This window comes from Xenopus laevis, chromosome 1L, assembly GCF_017654675.1.
Source record: "Xenopus laevis strain J_2021 chromosome 1L, Xenopus_laevis_v10.1, whole genome shotgun sequence".
Taxonomy (NCBI): domain Eukaryota; kingdom Metazoa; phylum Chordata; class Amphibia; order Anura; family Pipidae; genus Xenopus; species Xenopus laevis.
Genome location: NC_054371.1, coordinates 13,163,465 through 13,181,227, shown reverse-complemented (window position 1 = coordinate 13,181,227; position 17,763 = coordinate 13,163,465). Strand labels below are relative to the sequence as shown.

Below are 17,763 nucleotides of genomic sequence, written 5' to 3'. Positions count from 1 at the left end.
GGCCACATATCCTTCTCTCAGATCCATGCTCAGACCCTTAGGAGCTCCAGAATATCAGAGCAGAATTACATGCTCATAGCAAAAGGAATTCTGGGATAAAGACCCAGGATCATCAACAAAAATTCCATGGAATGCCATAGAGGCTAATTCCTGTTAATATTTTGAAAGTATGGGGAAAAAACTAATTAGTGTAAATTGCAATAGTGCTTAGAAGGACACCCTCAGCAATCTTACATTTCTTTTCATGCAATTTCTCAGTGAAGAAAAAGCTCATTTTTCCAGAAAAGAGTTGCTGAACATGCACTGAACTTGTCCAGTCAACTGATTCTTTTTGCTGAAAAGTAAATCTTTTTATTTTTATTGGAAGAGGCCTGATGAATGGCCTGACTCGCTTGTGGAGACGGAATGCCTCGGCTTCTTTTGCATCATTTAAACTGCTAAAGTCAAAGAAAATCTCATCTGCCGGTTTCCTCCCAGAGACAGTGAAGAAAGAGGTGAGTCTCTGGTGATCTATTAGAGCAAAAAGGCGCACAAGGAAAACGCGAGATGAATCGGAGAAGTTCACTGCTCATTATCATAGGTGCTGTCTATGCAATTTCCAAACCCTGTAGTCATTAAACTTTACAAAATGCCATTTTGTGGGAATGGCAGTTATAATGCTCCGCAGCGATTCAGTTCCTCAGCCCACGTGTGCAGTAAGGGATTTTTCGGAATCTTTTTTAAAAAAAAGTCTGCTTTTATCATATAGTCTAGGTCTGCTTCCCTTTTTCAAATGACCGTACAATAAAATGTCCCTAGGGAGTTTTATTTTCACTGGCATTCATGGAAATATACCAAAGCATAAGTAGGATATCTTGTGTTTTTGTGTTCTTATCAACAGAAATGAATGAGGCCCCTTTAGGGAAATCACAGATGGGGTGATTTAGGGTGTTTTGCCACCCAAACAATTTCCAGCTGAGCATGTGGGTGACAAACAACCAAAATAAAACAACTCATTCATTCCAGAGGCAATCAGCTGGACCTCCAGATGCACTGACGGGTTCAGGAGATGTTGACTACTGCATTTTGTACTAAGCACAAGTCACCCAGAAGTCTGGAAGTGACTCCTAACGCTTTGTTGTCCACCTGCTAAACTAGACTTTGCTTGGGTGACAAAATGCCCTGAATCACTGCCCATTACTCATTGGTTTCAAGAATCTACAGATGGGTGTTATTTTGCTTAATGGCCTCCCCCACCTCTAAATGGTTTCCTCCAATAAGATTAGAATTAGAGTTGTGTTGGTTCACATATGCCCTTTGGCTATGGCCATTTTAATAACCACAGAAGGGGGAACCCATGAAGATGAAGGATGTGGGCTTCACAGGACCCTGATCTAGATTGAAACCATGGACTGTTTGTAGTTGCTTTTGCTTGTTGAGCCACTGGAGGCTCTTTGAGCTTGTCTTTTAATGATAATCCTAATAGGAATCTTCTATTTCCTCTCTCACCGCTGTTTCCACCTCCAACGTTGGTAAACTCAGGTGCCAGCTAGACAGTTATCAAGAACCTGTATAATTATTATTATTATGTCAGCTTCTTCTGGATAGCTTCTTGGTCATTAAGCTCTGTAGCTGTGAGTCCCTGTTTTGGTTCCCAAATCCCTTGTTATTCTGTGGATTCCATGGATTGGATTTCTGCCTGGTTACTGGCCTTAGTGTTTGTTTGTCTCCTGCCTTCACCCTTAGCTTGTTTATTGGTCTCTTTGTCTTCCTTCTGTCCTGATTACCAGTCTGTTGCTGGACTCTGCCTGCCCTGACCTCTGGCATGTGAACTGGATTCAGCCTTGTCTTGCCATCTGTTCACCATAAGAGTGTGTTATTTCTATTAAGCAGATCCTTAATGGGCATATCTACCCTTATACTTCATATGGTCTCCAGTCTGCGAGACTTCTAACCTCTAACTTAGCAACCATGAAACTATTCAGTCGAGTTGCACTTGTGTTACTCCCATCATTTTGTTATTATTGAAGCTGGTAAAACTCATATCAATAAGTTGGACAGTTGCGTGCTTGTACTGTTATTCTTCTAATGATAAAGCCAAATGGGACAACAGTCCCAATAATTACAAAACTAACTTATCTTCAGCCCTATCCAATATCCTATCCTATAGATATAGACCAATGATCTCCAAACAGTGGCTCATAAGCAACAGGCTGCTCACCAACCCCTTAGATGTTGCTCCCAGTGGCTTCAAAGCAGGTGCTTATTTTTGAATTCCAGCCTTGGAGGCAAGTTTTGGTTGCATAAAAACCAGATGTACTGCCAAACAAAGCCTCCTGTAGACTGCCATTCCACACAAGAGGCTACCAAATAGCCAATAACAGCACTTATTTTGCATTCCCCAGGATCAGTCTGCAATAGTTTTTGGAGCATACAGGATTTAATGTTTTCATGAATCCATCCACCAGTTCATTGAATGTGACACTACATTGAAGCTGGGTGTAGGCATGGTTCAATTGACCACTGACAGACTGAAGAAGGGTGAAGAAAGGTTGTATAAAAACCAGGTGTACTGCCAAACAGAGCCCGACTGCCAGTCCACATAGGCGCTACCAAATAGCCAATTACAGCAGTTATATGGTACCCCCCAGGAATTTGTTCAAGCTTGTGTTGCTCCCCAACTCTCGTTACATTTGAATTTGGCTCACACGTAATAGGGGCCCATGTTGTAAAGTCACACCAATTAGATATGTAGCTCAGTTGCAAATGACCTTGTTAACAAATTGTGAGGAACAAGGTACTCATCAGTTTAATCAACATAATCATCATTGAGTAAGTTACTCCCAGCATTGCAATAACATTATAACACACAAACATCAAGAAACATGAGTCATATGGGGAAGAAAACCTTGCTCAAGACCATAAAGTATTGGAGAACAATGAGATATCAGATGAGTATCCTTGATGAAAAGAGTCTTCAAGGCAACGGTGGGTTATAAGAGGATGTGTTCAGGTATTCTAGATGGGTTTTTTTTGGGGTTTTGTTTTTGTCTTCTTTCTATTGGGCAGAGATTCTTAACCTATAGGTTCCCATTCTATTTATGGTGGGTTCCTTTGACCCCCTTTAAAAAATAGAATCAAATTTGATTTTATTATAAGCGTTTGTGGAAAAATCTGATTCCTGAACTTAATCTGCGCCTTCTAAGAAATAAAGCTTAAGATGTACCATCCTATAAGGGTTTATGTGAAGAAAAAATAATACGGCAGAACAATTTTTTATATGTCATACATTTGCTAAACCCACACTTGTTCCTCGTGAATGTAACGAAGGATTAGCGGTAACCTGCTTGCCTTTGATAGACACATTGCGGGTTTCTTAAAATCCAACTTAATCCTAATTTACATTCCTATACCAGGTCAGAGTCGGGCAGCTGTGCCAAATTATTATGTGCGTAATAAAATCATATGTTAAATAGGATGAGGCAAGGCTTTTTTTCTCTTGGCACTCATATAAAAAGGCTCTAAGCCCAGGTGGAAACGCTTGAGTCGGCGCTCCCCGGCAATCTTTTTATTCACAACTAAAACACACTTAAGCAGCAGGTTGTTTTATGGATCTCGTAAAAGTATTGAAAGTAAGGGTAGATTTTCCCATCAAAAGAACAAGAATTTAATTATACGGCTCTCATTTCTATTAGGGAACAACAGGCAATCTTTTATTTTTCTTATTTTGTTGCCACAAAAAAAAAAAAAAGAGCAGAAGGCGGAGAGTTTCAGTCAGTCAATAAAATATGGAAAATGAACATGTGAAGGGAACGAAGTCAGAGCTCCTGATGCGCCGAAGGCATTGGAAGTAACATTAAACCTTGTGAAATATTTGCTCAACAATAAATATCTACTACATTGTAACTGCAGAGGAAGGAAAGTGCAACCCAGGTATTTATCAGGGAAATGGGAATTGTTTAGCAGCCCTACCTCTGGAACAACTTATTGAAGCTGGACTTGTATAAATAAGTTAAATATACCATGTGGCCAAAACGAAGTGAGCTCCTGTTTATTGGAATGGGCACACACAACTAGGGATGTAGCGAACTGTTCGCCGGCGAACTAGTTCGCGCGAACTTCGACTGTTCGCGTCCGCCGCAAGTTCGCGAACGTCGCGCGACGTTCACCAATAGGCGTTCGCGTCAAAATCGTTCGACCATTCGATCGCTAAAATTGAACGATTTTCGTTCGATTCGAACGAAAATCGTTCGATCGAACGATTAAAATCCTTCGATCGTTCGAATCGAACGATTTTCGGATGTTCGAAGTTCGCGAACAGTTTGCGAACTGTTCGCATTTTTTGCCGGTGTTCGCGAACGGCGTTCGCGAACACATACTCGGCGGTTCGCTACATCCCTACACACAACCAAGGTACCACTACATCATACAAAAGCATGCTTGACAATTCAATTATTTAGGAGGTTTCAGGATGATAACAACCCCATGCACAAAGTTAGGCTCATACAGAATTGGTTTGTGAGATGGGAGTGAAAGAACCTGACTGCAATGAGTCCTGACTTCAACCCAACTGAACCCTTGTGGCCAGGCCTGATCACCAAAATCACTGGCCAACCTCACTAAAGCTCTTGTGGTTGAATAGAAGCAATTAATAGAAGCAATTTCCAACAGCAGCGTTGAACTGGGCTGCTCCTTTAGGGGCCCCCACACCAACCTGGGGCCCTTACCTCAGCCAAGAGCTCCACCCAGTGCTGCAACCTCTCTCCGCTCTCCTCTCCTTTGCGCACAATCCTGGGGGCCGCAGGCCACTGGGCTTTTTCTTGGCAGGCCAGTTCTTCCCTGCCCACCACCAATGTTTCAACATTTAGTGGGACCTTGCCAGAAGAGCGGAGGCTCTTGTAGATACAACAAGAAGAGCAACCTTTAAATAGATCAGCTACTGTGTTCATCCATGAGGCAATGACCTTTCAAGTGGCTCTTCTTGTTTTCCATGCTTCCCCATGTGATACCTTCCTTCAGCCATGATAAGGGATAGTGAAGATACGGCTGTCTCTACTCTTTATAGACTAATTTTTTAGGACTTGAGATTTAGATAATCAACCAAATGGACCACCGAGATCTGCATCAATTTTCCAATATACAGGGCAGCATGCAAAGTACAGAAAAGGAGTGTGCCCATTGGGTTGCACTTTGCACCCTACTTTTCACTTCTTAAAAGGCCCCTAGTAGCTTCTGGATTAAATCCACTTTGCAGTTGGTATGGTGCAAGGAGCTAATGATTAGTAAGTAGGGTTGGACTAGGACTCCTGGAGCCCACCAGAGAACATGTCATTGCACAACAATCATGGAGATGGTGCCAAATCTTTAGGTTTTGTATACATCTATGGTGCAAATAAAAAAGGGCTGATGGAAACCAATCTAAACTGGGTCCCAAAGAGAGCTGCCGGTGCTCTAGTAGACAAGTCTGACCCAGTTATGGAGACTGACCCTATAACCAGAAATCTGAATGGAAGTGATAGTTGCGGATAGGCAACTAGAATAACTAGAATAAAATTTAATTAAAAAAGAATAAATACAGGAAGTAGATATAAAAGTGCGACTGTAAAATCCTGCTAGTAAAAAGCACTAAAAGTACATTTTTAGATCAATTACCCCTTTAGGAATATTATTTGAAAACAGCATTTTCCCCAGGCTGCAAAACAATAAGACACACGCCTAGCCCCTGTATTGCTGCTATTAAATATATTTTTCATATTTTTTTTCTTCACTGTTTAATAGCCACAGAGGGAACCTTCAAGATGCTATATAGGGATCCGTTATTGTGCTTGAGCATATGGTTCCCAAGCTCTTAATGTCTCTATTCAAAATCTCTACTGCAGAATTAGCCACACGGGGGATACGTGGAAATGCCATTTGTGCTGTACACACTGACACCAAAGAGATGGTTCTGTCACCGACCCAAAATAATTATTCTCTCAAACGTCTTTAACATAATGAGTCAGATCTACCCCGAGCTACATATCAGTGAACCATGACAGCCAAACTGTCAGTCTTCCCTGCAAGGGACTGAATATTCTCATTGTTCTAATCCAGGCCCATAGATCAATGCTCAAGTAAAATAAGGGGATCTGCCAGGTGAAATCCAAGGGTCGGACTCAGAACTGCGTCATCCTTTGGGTCATGTGGAATATCGACTTCCATAAACTCAAAAAGGAACAAATATATCATATAATGCCAATGGTCTTAATACAAAGACTCAACACTCTGATGGAAGCTTACAGGGGGGGGAGCTGGGAGTCTATGGCTCAAGCAGTGGGTGGGGCTAGAACACTCTAATGGAAGCTTAGAGGCGAATGACCTGGGAGTCTATGACTCAAGCAGTGGGTTGGGCTAGAACACTCTGATGGAAGCTTACAGGGGGAGGAGCTGGGAGTCTGACTTAAGGGTTGGGCTAGAACACTCTGATGGAAGCTTACAGGGGGAGGAGCTGGGAGTCTATGGCTCAAGCAGTGGGTTGGGTTAGAACACTCTGATGGAAGCTTACAGGGGGAGGAGCTGGGAGTCTATGGCTCAAGCAGTGGGTTGGGTTAGAACACTCTGATGGAAGCTTACAGGGGGGAGGAGCTGGGAGTCTATGGCTCAAGCAGTGGGTTGGGTTAGAACACTCTGATGGAAGCTTACAGGGGGAGGAGCTGGGAGTCCAGTGTCGGACTGGCCCACCAGGATACCAGGAAAACTCCCGGTGAGCCCAGGTGTCAGTGGGCCCTCATGCTGCTAAACATTTAGCCTATTTCATGGCCATTCTCTATTCCTATTACAGCAAAGAGGCCAAATAGATGGAATAATAGATTATAGTATTATAGTATGTAAAGAAAAGTGACTATGAGCATAGAGGTTGAGTAAGGAGTGGAAGAATAATAGTCCTGAGAGTGGACCCCAGGTCTAAGGTTTTTGGCTGGGCCCCTGATCAAAGGTTTTTTGGTGGGCCCCTGGTGTCCCAGTCCGACACTGTGGGAGTCTGACTCAAGCAGTGGGTTGGGCTAGAACACTCTGATGGAAGCTTACAGGGGGAGGAGCTGGGAGTCTATGGCTCAAGCAGTGGGTTGGGTTAGAACACTCTGATGGAAGCTTACAGGGGAAGGAGCTGGGAGTCTATGGCTCAAGCAGTGGGTTGGGTTAGAACACGCTAATGGAATCTTACAGGGGGAGGAGCTGGGAGTCTACGACTCAAGCAATGGGATGGACTTGAACACTCTGATAGAAGCTTACAGTTGTAGGAAATGGCTTCCTTTAATTTAACTTTTAGTATGATGTAGACAAGGAAATGCTAAAACAATCTACAATTTTTTTTTATTTAGATTTTTGTTCAGCTGCTTCACAGTTTGGAATTTTAGAGTTTCAATTGACCATAGCAACTAGGCAACGATTTAAAATGAGAAACTAGAAGATCAATAGGAGAAAGCCTTAATAGAAAGATAAGTAAGAAAAATTCAAAACTAACAGTAACTCAGTGACCATTTGAAAGCTGGAAAATACAGGGAAAAAAATCAAAATCTACAAAAATGTGAACAATTGAAAAGATGGTTATAATAGGTAATTTTAACATTACCTTAAGATGATCTATCCCTTTAATAAAGAGCAGTGAAATATCTTCTCAAAATATCTCACCTGCCTCCTGGCCTAGACGGGACTCCCCCCAACCTTGCATAATATTCTTTCCTTACCCCACTCCCATCATTACTTTGTTGACTTGATTCTAATTCAAGTAGTGAGATGGTAAATTCAAATGATTCTGCTGTTCTTTGCCTGTTTCCTTGTTTGACATTCTGATATTCTGTTCGTGGCACCATTAATATTCTGTTCCAGTTGGTCAAAATCCTCCCGCATAAACAACTTGCTTTAAATTCAGACTTCTTTGATCTTCAGTTACTTTATATTTTTATTGGAGCTTCTAAGGGAACCAGCGTGATATCCATACTATGCTAATTTAAGGGAAGAAAACCTTTCCATCACTCGAGAATTTCATTAAAGGCTTTATCCGCTCCCCCCCTCCAATGTTTCCAAAGTAATTCACCATAAAACAAAAGTGGCCCTAAGCACCCAGCGTGAGAGTCTGCATTGTCTTCTCTTTTTCTAAAGTATTTTGTGATAAAGTCATAGCTTGTAAGGAAAAGTCTGGAAATAGGATTAACTTCACACAATAGATAGAGGGCGCTGTTAATTGCTATGGAACAGTGTGTCCTCGTTAGGAAACTGCTTCGTTAGGAAAGCTACTTTAGTGAATTTTAGGCAACATGGAATAGGGTTGAATATACTGCTTGCTGATGCTATTCTGTCCTGTGTTTTGGTTCTTCTCTGTTTGTAGACCTAATAACAAAGGGGAAGAAAGGTACAAAATAACATCTGATTCTAAAACCAAGAGGATTAATATGAAGTTGCACCTCCATTTGCTGCTATAACACTCCTCTATTCTTTTGGGAAGGTCCCATTAGATGTTGGAATATTGTTGGTGGAATTGGCTTCCATTCATAAAGAAGACTTTTGACACTGATGTTGGATCTGGCTCACAATCAGTTCTAATTCCTCCAACAGGGGTTCAGTTGGGTTGAGGTCAGATCTCTGGCCAGACCAGTCATGTTCCTCCACTCGATCTCAGCAAACCCATAATATATGGACATACCTTTGTGCTTGGGGACATTAATGTGCCGAAACAGGGAAGGGACTAAAACCGTTGCCACAAAGTAGGAAACACAAAATACTTTTGGTAATGTAGTGTTCTTGGCCAGCAGTGCAGTGCAAAGCTACCACCTGGCCAGTCAAAAAACACATGTATTTACTATGACTTTAAATCCCTTTAATCTCCCTGACAATTCCATGTGCTGATAGAAATAAATGATTTTTGAGTCTTCACTTAACCCCTAGTTGTTTAAGTTTAAACTGAATGTGCTTTCCATCCCAATAAAGGGGTTTTCATGTTATATCCCAGGCTGAATATACAGCGGCAGCTCCCTCCGAACAGAAATCCCACATCAAAATTCACGACTTTCTAGCTCTATATAATGTGGCTTTGCTCTTTTGCTCCTCTCTGTGTCGAGTCCCATTCTGTGCCAGGAAGCCGTCATTAGCAGCTCTTTATATTCCATTCATAGACTATCCAAAAAATGGCTTCATTCTGCCCCCTTAAAAGCCAACAAAAAGGAGACAGCTCGGAGCTTTGCTACTTTACAGATTTTTGTGAATAGATATTACTTCTCACACTGACACACAATGCCATAAAGAATTGTTGTAGTTCTAAAGGATTTATCAATATTTATCAAGTTTTAAACTCAATATACAAAAGAGACACAAAAAGCTGCTCAGCCTGCTATTCAACTGCTGCTCAGTGCATAATCCAAGCTTACTCTCACTTAATGAGATATTTGCCCTCTCTCTTTCTACCGGATACTCACTGCCCCTTTCCATCCTGTTACCAGGACTTCCCATAGGTCATCAGAGAAGGTCTAGCTGCTTTACCAGCTTCTAAACGTCATCTTGAATCAGGATCAAACTCCATATATTTAAGCTGGCCAACTACGTCACAGTCATCCCATATCTGGCCAGTCCTACGCTTAATTTTCATCTGATTCATTAAGAATTCTATTGCTTCATTATACATTTTACAAAGGGACTAAGTTTTACCTGCAACTTACTTGCTGCTTTCAAAGTAAAACTCCCAAACTTGGCTGCCCTTTTATTGGACACCAGTGGGATCACCTGACTATAGCTGGGAGGGGTGGGAGCTACAACATGGAGCTGGTCACTGCTCTTGTAGAACTATAACAAACAAGGGAAAGTTGTGCTCACCACTATTTTTTAAAACCATTTTTTTTGGTTTTTAAAACCATTAGGCAGGTAAAACTTAGTCCCTTTGTAAAATGTATAATGAAGCAATTGAATTCTTAATGAATCAGATGAAAATTAAGCGTAGGACTGGCCAGATATGGGATGACTTTGACGTAGTTGTTCAGCTTAAATATATTGCAATATATGGACAAACAATCCCTGTGTTGTTTAAAGGGTAAGGCATTTTTTTAGTAGCAGTAGCACAAAATGTCTCTGTCTTAAATATATTGATAATGGGTTGAGTGCAGAGGACCTCTTGTATTTGTCTATATGTATTTTGTGGTCACAGCCTCATTGCACCCCCACCTAATGGTTTTAAAAAATAGTGGTGAGCACAACTTTCCCTTGTTTGTTATAGTGATAATATAGATGATCATACGTAGAAGAAAACATGTTGCATATGGTATTATCATTTGTGCAAGTCTGCCCCCATTTTTTCACTTAGTGACCATAAATGAGCCCATATTTCTTACTCAAACACGACTGGCTATCCCCCACCTAAGCAAACACAGTTGGAAAAACTATAGTGTAGGACAATGGCTCTTCATCCTAGCTAAGGTTATGGTATCTCACTATAGAATAGTCATTCCTGGTAGATAGTAGATGCCATACGTCTGTTGATGAAAAACCATAGCAGTACCATGTATGGTGACTGGCCTCCAGCACGATACAGACCTATAGAATATAAGGATGAAATTTAGGTGACAACATCACACACAAGTGTCAACAAGGCTAGTCGAATGCCATGCTTGCCATTTATGGTTCAGGTGGAAATTTCTGGTTCTGGTTCTTCTGCACAGAGCCTAAGGTAAGTTTCATGTCATTGTTCCTCAGCAGTGTCCACAAGACTTTGCCAGTGTCTGCCATAAAGGGGAAGGAAGAGGACCATGGAGGTCAAAGTGTGCCCTTCCCTAAGAACCATTGGTCTTGGTTGTTGCAAGCTTCTGGGAACTGAAGTTCTGCTGCATCAGGTGTTGTTTCCTCCTTGGGAAACTGCTACCCCACACAACTTCATACCAAGGCCTTATGGGTATGTTCCAAAAGAGAAATGTTCCTTTGTATATGGATCAAGGCTTCGTGCATGTCCTACAGCTAGGTAATTCAGTCTCAGCTTAATTAGCCATTTGCATCCATTTTGGTTGGAGGGCTAAAACATTCTTTATTATGGATATTACAGAACACGTGAATGCCAGTACTTTTAGAAAGAGAAAAAGATGCGCATTTGCTATAATTACTAAGCACTAGGCTTTTAGTGGGATAATTTTCATAATATGCTGAAAAGCACTATCCTTCTTATTATCACTGCTATGGCCTGATGTGTGCTGACTCCTGCAAACATTTTATCGTTAAGAGGGAAACTTACAAAGGAAAAAAGGTTTGAAATAAAAACCCACGCAACCAACTTGGTTGCCCAGTTCTTAAATGTAACCAGACCATAAGTGTTCCATTGAATTCTTGCTCAGGGGTAGTTGTTTCTATGTCCGGATTACTGCCCCTGGGTGTGCATGCTAGATTACCCATACACTAACTGCCATATGTTTCCATCTTACTTCATCCTGATGCTTCTTTACTTACTGGGTTCCATGGTTCTATGGTTTCTGGCCCATCTGGGTTGTCCATCACGGGCTCTGCAGATCCCTGTGTCTATCCTTACTTCAAATACAGGGTTCTATGGTTTCCTGGCCCATCTGGGTTGTCCATCACAAGCTCTGTGGATCCCTGTGTCTATCCTTATGTCATGTACTGGGTTTTATGGTTTCCTGGCCCATCTGGGTTGTCCATCAAAGGCTCAGCAAATCCCTTTGTCTATCCTTACTTCAAATACAGGGTTCTATGGTTTTTGGCCCATCTGAAATGTCCATCACAGGCTCTGCAGATCCCTGTGTCTATCCTTACTTCAAATACTGGGTTTTATGGTTTCCTGGCCAGTCTGGGTTGTCCATCAAAGGCTCTATGGATCCTGTGTTTATCCCTACTTCATATACTGGGTGCTATGGTTTCTGGCCCATCTGGGATGTCCATCACAGTCTCAGCAGATCCCTGTGTCTATCACTACTTCATATATTGGATTCTTTGATTTCTGCCCCTCTGAGACGTCCATCACAGGCTCAGCAGATCAGTGTCCATCCCAGGCATGATAAAGGGGTTTCCCCAAAACGTTGCACATCCACAAATAAATTTGCTTGCTTGTACTTGCCACGAGTGCCAGTCGATTTCCTTGTAAGAAGGATATAAGGTCAATGACCTAAATTAAGGTAGAAACCATGCAATTGTCATGGAGCACAATAGGAAATACAAGGCTACACCAGGGGCCAAGTGCCTTTATAAAGGCAGTTAGACTACAAAAGGAAGTCTTGTGATTTTTACCTACTTAAAACTAACAAGGGAAACATGAGATGGCTTTTTTTTTATCCCACTGTTACTATAGGCACCATCTCTCCCTACTATACCTGCTATCCCACAGTCACACTCCCTTCCCAGAGACTATTATCCACTGTTACTATAGGCACCATCTCTCCCTACTATACCTGCTACCCCACAGTCACACTCCCTTCCCAGAGACTATTATCCACTGTTACTATAGGCACCATCTCTCCCTACTATACCTGCTATCCCACAGTCACACTCCCTTCCCAGAGACTATTATCCCACTGTTACTATAGGCACCATCTCTCACTACTATACCTGCTATCCCACAGTCACACTCCCTTCCCAGAGACTATTATCCACTGTTACTATAGGCACCATCTCTCCCTACTATACCTGCTATCCCACAGACACACTCCCTTCCCAGAGACTATTATCCCACTGTTACTATAGGCACCATCTCTCCCTACTATACCTGCTATCCCACAGTCACACTCCCTTCCCAGAGACTATTATCCCACTGTTACTATAGGCACCATATCTCCCTACTATACCTGCTATCCCACAGTCACACTCCCTTCCCAGAGACTATTATCCCACTGTTACTATAGGCACCATCTCTCCCTACTATACCTGCTATCCCACAGTCACACTCCCTTCCCAGAGACTATTATCCACTGTTACTATAGGCACCATCTCTCCCTACTATACCTGCTATCCCACAGTCACACTCCCTTCCCAGAGACTATTATCCCACTGTTACTATAGACACCATCTCTCCCTACTATACCTGCTATCCCACAGTCACACTCCCTTCCCAGAGACTATTATCCCACTGTTACTATAGGCACCATCTCTCCCTACTATACCTGCTATCCCACAGTCACACTCCCTTCCCAGAGACTATTATCCCACTGTTACTATAGGCACCATCTCTCCCTACTATACCTGCTATCTCACAGTCACACTCCCTTCCCAGAGACTATTATCCACTGTTACTATAGGCACCATCTCTCCCTACTATACCTGCTATCCCACAGTCACACTCCCTTCCCAGAGACTATTATCCACTGTTACTATAGGCACCATCTCTCCTTACTATACCTGCTATCCCACAGTCACACTCCCTTCCCAGAGACTATTATCCACTGTTACTATAGACACCATCTCTCCCTACTATACCTGCTATCCCACAGTCACACTCCCTTCCCAGAGACTATTATCCACTGTTACTATAGACACCATCTCTCCTTACTATACCTGCTATCCCACCGTCACACTCCCTTCCCAGAGACTATTATCCACTGTTACTACAGGCACCATCTCTCCCTACTATACCTGCTATCCCACAGTCACACTCCCTTCCCAGAGACTATTATCCCACTGTTACTACAGGCACCATCTCTCCCTACTATACCTGCTATCCCACAGTCACACTCCCTTCCCAGAGACTATTATCCCACTGTTACTATAGGCATCATCTCTCCCTACTATACCTGCTATCCCACAGTCACACTCCCTTCCCAGAGACTATTATCCACTGTTAGTATAGACACATCTCTCCCTACTATACCTGCTATCCCACAGTCACACTCCCTTCCCAGAGACTATTATCCACTGTTAGTATAGACACCATCTCTCCCTACTATACCTGCTATCCCACAGTCACACTCCCTTCCCAGAGAATATTATCCACTGTTACTATAGGCACCATCTCTCCCTACTATACCTGCTATCCCACAGTCACACTCCCTTCCCAGAGACTATTATCCACTGTTACTATAGACACCATCTCTCCCTACTATACCTGCTATCCCACAGTCACACTCCCTTCCCAGAGACTATTATCCCACTGTTACTATAGACACCATCTCTCCCTACTATACCTGCTATCCCACAGTCACACTCCCTTCCCAGAGACTATTATCCACTGTTAGTATAGACACCATCTCTCCCTACTATACCTGCTATCCCACAGTCACACTCCCTTCCCAGAGACTATTATCCACTGTTACTATAGACACCATCTCTCCCTACTATACCTGCTATCCCACAGTCACACTCCCTTCCCAGAGACTATTATCCACTGTTACTATAGACACCATCTCTCCCTACTATACCTGCTATCCCACAGTCACACTCCCTTCCCAGAGACTATTATCCACTGTTACTATAGACACCATCTCTCCCTACTATACCTGCTATCCCACAGTCACACTCCCTTCCCAGAGACTATTATCCACTGTTACTATAGACACCATCTCTCCCTACTATACCTACTATCTCACAGTCACACTCCCTTCCCAGAGGATAATATAGGTGTCCCTAGTCTCTTCCCAGAAGCAAATAAATGAATAGGTTTAATTTGCCGATAATGTACTTTTCCTATATTCATGTAAAAATGTGGTGAGAAGAAAATAGACCGATTTGTGCATATGGAGAGGTCCTGTGCCTAATTTACAATGGCAATGTCTCCCAGGAGCCGGGCAGTTACATAGGAATCCAGTGTTATCACAATAATTATTATTTTTTTTATATATTCCGCACTAATGGGACAGAATTCTGAGCCAAACAATGAACCATAGCTCCTAATATTTCTCTAAGCTAGAAGATCTTTTCAGTCTCCTACAAAAGTCTGTGTATCTCAGGGAACAGCAGGGGGGCAGCAGTTGCCTATTAACACCCCCCTGTATATCTGACATGTCACCTTGCCTCGGCTTCTGATGGGCTTTTAGCACCAAATGACACAAAGAGGGGAGTTGCTGCCGCCGGCCCTTCTCTTCATGTTCTCAATAATGGAATTGCTTGGGCTTATTGATCCATAATTGATTAGTCACTCGACTTCATTATCTGCCGTATGAATCTCAGGGCAACATCTGTTCCACAGGCTCAGATAGAGATTCCACGTCCCAAACAGCCTTTGCTGCTGAACTTATGTCCATACTTATTGGCTTCATTGCCAACCAGAGCTGACCAGAGAGAATCAATTGCAATTTCACTGCCATGTCAAATCTACGCTATTATTGTGACCCCATGATAAATCTCTTCCTTTATGATCTCCAATAATTCCCCTTCCTACAATACAATGTTTGATGCAGCAATGGAGCAGTTTAACCACATTGCTGTCATGTCAAGCACAACATATGGGATCTGTGCAGCCACTGGGACAGAATGTTCTGTTATACAGATAGCTAGAATCTCAGCTGCCATAAAGCAGGGCAGGACTGCTGCTTACAATGGGGATCAGATAGGATCTGTGCAGCCACTGGGACAGAATGCTCTGTTATACAGATAGCTAGAATCTCAGCTGCCATAAAGCAGGACAGGACTGCTGCTTACAATGGGGATCAGATAGGATCTGTGCAGCCACTGGGACAGAATGTTCTGTTATACAGATAGCTAGAATCTCAGCTGCCATAAAGCAGGACAGGACTGCTGCTTACAATGGGGATCAGATAGGATCTGTGCAGCCACTGGGACAGAATGCTCTGTTATACAGATAGCTAGAATCTCAGCTGCCATAAAGCAGGACAGGACTGCTGCTTACAATGGGGATCAGATAGGATCTGTGCAGCCACTGGGACAGAATGTTCTGTTATACAGATAGCTAGAATCTCAGCTGCCATAAAGCAGGGCAGGACATATATAGCACATGGTGAGTAGGACGAAATTAATTAGAATATTTAAAGGTTTCCCAATGTGATATTATAATAATTGGCCTAAACTGGAAAGATTAACCTTCTGAATGTTTGGTGCCAATTAAAACTGTACATAAACACAAATCTGTGCTGGGGTTGCAGCCTGACAGCTTGTGCTGGGGATATAATATACCTAGAGAGTGTTTATCTGGGCAAGTTCTGGTTACAGAGAGCCCCTCGGAGTTAAGGAGACTTGCTCAGTGCCGCGGCTGAATTCTAATTAGTCTTTCCTCATTCAAATGCTGTCCCACAGGAGTAATCTGTGCCTCCCACGGCCTTCATGCTTGGCAAGTAAATAAAATCCAGGGATTCATATTGAGCTGGAATAAGCGCAGCAAGGAAAGTGCACCGCTGGGATGTCTGTGTCTGGGGAGGCCCAGGTTCTAATGAGAAGGTTGAATCAAAGTGTTTAGTGAGGGAAGTGCAGGGGCTTAAAGTGAGATGTGCCCCCACAAAAAAAATATTTAGCAAACTAGATACAGACAAGCTGGGGCCCAGGCATTGGGGATTATAGTGGAGGGTCAGAGATCCACAAGGACCACCAGCAAATGGAGTATAAAGCAGCAGGGGGGCCCAAATGAGGAAGAAAAGCAAAATCCGCATGTCTGCGGAGAGTCCCTGCAGTAGCCACAAAGGAATGGGCCAAGTCAGCAGCCAGAGCCAGTGGCCCCAGGGAATGAGCTGGTAAAGGGGAGAGTGGAATCAGCAAGGAGGGAGGAGTCGCAGAGGGAGAAATGTGGGAAGGAGAGGAGGCAAAGTGAATTGAAATGTTGTTGAAAGTTGAAAATGTTGCTGTTAATTCACCAGTATGTACAACAAGCGTCTGGTTTCCCTGGCAGTGGCTGCCCCAGTCCAACATGGGTCTCCTGCTGCCTCTGTCCTGATGGAAGCCAAACAAACACACAATGTAAAGCAACAAGTTCTCTCATAGCTGATAAACAGGAACTTGACGTTACTGGCAGCCATATTGGATGTGGCAAAGAGCAGGGACGGGTTGAAGGCAGCCATCTTTGTGCTCCTGTGTTGGGTGGCGGCCATCTTGCTCCTTCTGTATTACAATGCAGCCATATTGGAGGTTCAAACAACCAACAGGGGCAGAGTAATGTTCCAACAGTGTTTTATATTGTCCCAGGGAACAAAGGGAAGGTACAAGTCTCACTGTTCACAGCTTTATCACTGGCCTCCTGTTGTCTTATACTCCTCACAAAAGGATTCAGTAAAGGTGGCCATAGACGCACAGATATCGTACGAAACATACAGAGAGATCCCATAAAACTATGGCAGCATAGGTATTCCCTGTACTAAGCACAATTCAGCAGGAACAGCCCCTAAGTTTGCTCATAGTCTGTACAGAGAGATCCCATAAAACTATGGCAGCATAGGTATTCCCTGTACTAAGCACAATTCAGCAGGAACAGTCCCTAAGTTTGCTCATAGTCTGTACAGAGAGATCCCATAAAACTATGGCAGCATAGGTATTCCCTGTACTAAGCACAATTCAGCAGGAACAGCCCCTAAGTTTGCTCATAGTCTGTACAGAGAGATCCCATAAAACTATGGCAGCATAGGTATCCCCTGTACTAAGCACAATTCAGCAGGAACAGCCCCTAAGTTTGCTCATAGTCTGTACAGAGAGATCCCATAAAACTATGTCAGCATAGGTATTCCCTGTACTAAGCACAATTCAGCAGGAACAGTCCCAAAGTTTGCTCATAGTCTGTACAGAGAGATCCCATAAAACTATGGCAGCATAGGTATTCCTCTGTACTAAGCACAATTCAGGAGGAACAGCCCCTAAGTTTGCTCATAGTCTGTACAGAGAGATCCCATAAAACTA

General features: G+C 43.0%; 1 long non-coding RNA gene across 1 annotated transcript; it reads right to left on the bottom strand.

The window, feature by feature from the left end:
• Positions 1 to 10,807: 10,807 nt before the first annotated feature.
• Positions 10,808 to 17,060, bottom strand: LOC108697165. The gene is made up of 2 exons (XR_001932409.2): positions 16,731 to 17,060; positions 10,808 to 12,078 (listed from the first exon to the last, which is right to left on the bottom strand). It is a non-coding gene; the product is annotated as an uncharacterized LOC108697165 (long non-coding RNA).
• Positions 17,061 to 17,763: the final 703 nt, after the last annotated feature.